This window comes from Myotis brandtii, unplaced genomic scaffold (genome assembly GCF_000412655.1).
Source record: "Myotis brandtii unplaced genomic scaffold, ASM41265v1 scaffold1833, whole genome shotgun sequence".
Taxonomy (NCBI): Eukaryota; Metazoa; Chordata; class Mammalia; order Chiroptera; family Vespertilionidae; genus Myotis; species Myotis brandtii.
The window spans coordinates 78319-79032 of record NW_005356807.1 but is presented as its reverse complement, the minus strand read 5'-3'; the positions used below and the strand labels follow the sequence as shown (position 1 = coordinate 79032).

Genomic DNA, 714 nt, shown 5'->3' with positions numbered 1-714 from the left:
ACTGGTGGGGGTCCCTCAGCCTGGCCTGCCCCCTCTCGCAATCCGGGACCCCTCGGGGGATCCCATAGGCCAGGCCGAGGGACCCCACTGGTGCACGAATCCGTGCACCGGGCCTCTAGTCACCTTATATCAGGACTCCCTTCACCTTTTCCTCTGGTAGCGACCCCTGCTGTTAATGTTCACGACTTTCCATTTTATTTTATTTTATTAAAAATATTTTTTTTCAGCCCTAACTGGTGTGGCTCAGTGGATAGAGCGTCGGCCTGCGGACTGAAGGGTCCCGGGTTCGATTCCGGTCAAGGGCATGTACCTTGACTGCATGCACATCCCCAGTAGGGGGCGTGCAGGTGGCAGCTGATCGATGCTTCTAACTCTCTATCCCTCTCCCTTCCTCTCTGTAAAAAATCAATAAAATATATTTAAAATATATATATATTTTTTTCATTGATTTCAGACAAGTGAGAGGGAGGGAGAGAGAGAAGCATCCATAATGAGAGAGAACCACGGACCGGCTGCCTCCTGCACGCCCCCTACTGGGGACAGAGCGCACAACCCAGGCATGTGCCCTGGACCGGGAATCGAACCCTGACCTCCAGGTTCCTAGGTCATCCCTCCACCCACTGAGCCACACCAGCCAGGCTGTGGCCGCCTCTCACTCCTGTGCCCTTTGCCTTTCAGATCGTCCCCGCGCAGGGAGCCCTCGCCTGGGTGCCC

General features: G+C 55.0%; 1 protein-coding gene across 1 annotated transcript in view; it reads left to right on the top strand.

Annotated features, from left to right (window-relative positions):
- P2RY8 (purinergic receptor P2Y, G-protein coupled, 8) overlaps nt 1-714 on the top strand; it is a 48395-nt gene that overhangs the window by 45849 nt on the left and 1832 nt on the right. The window lies entirely within an intron of this gene.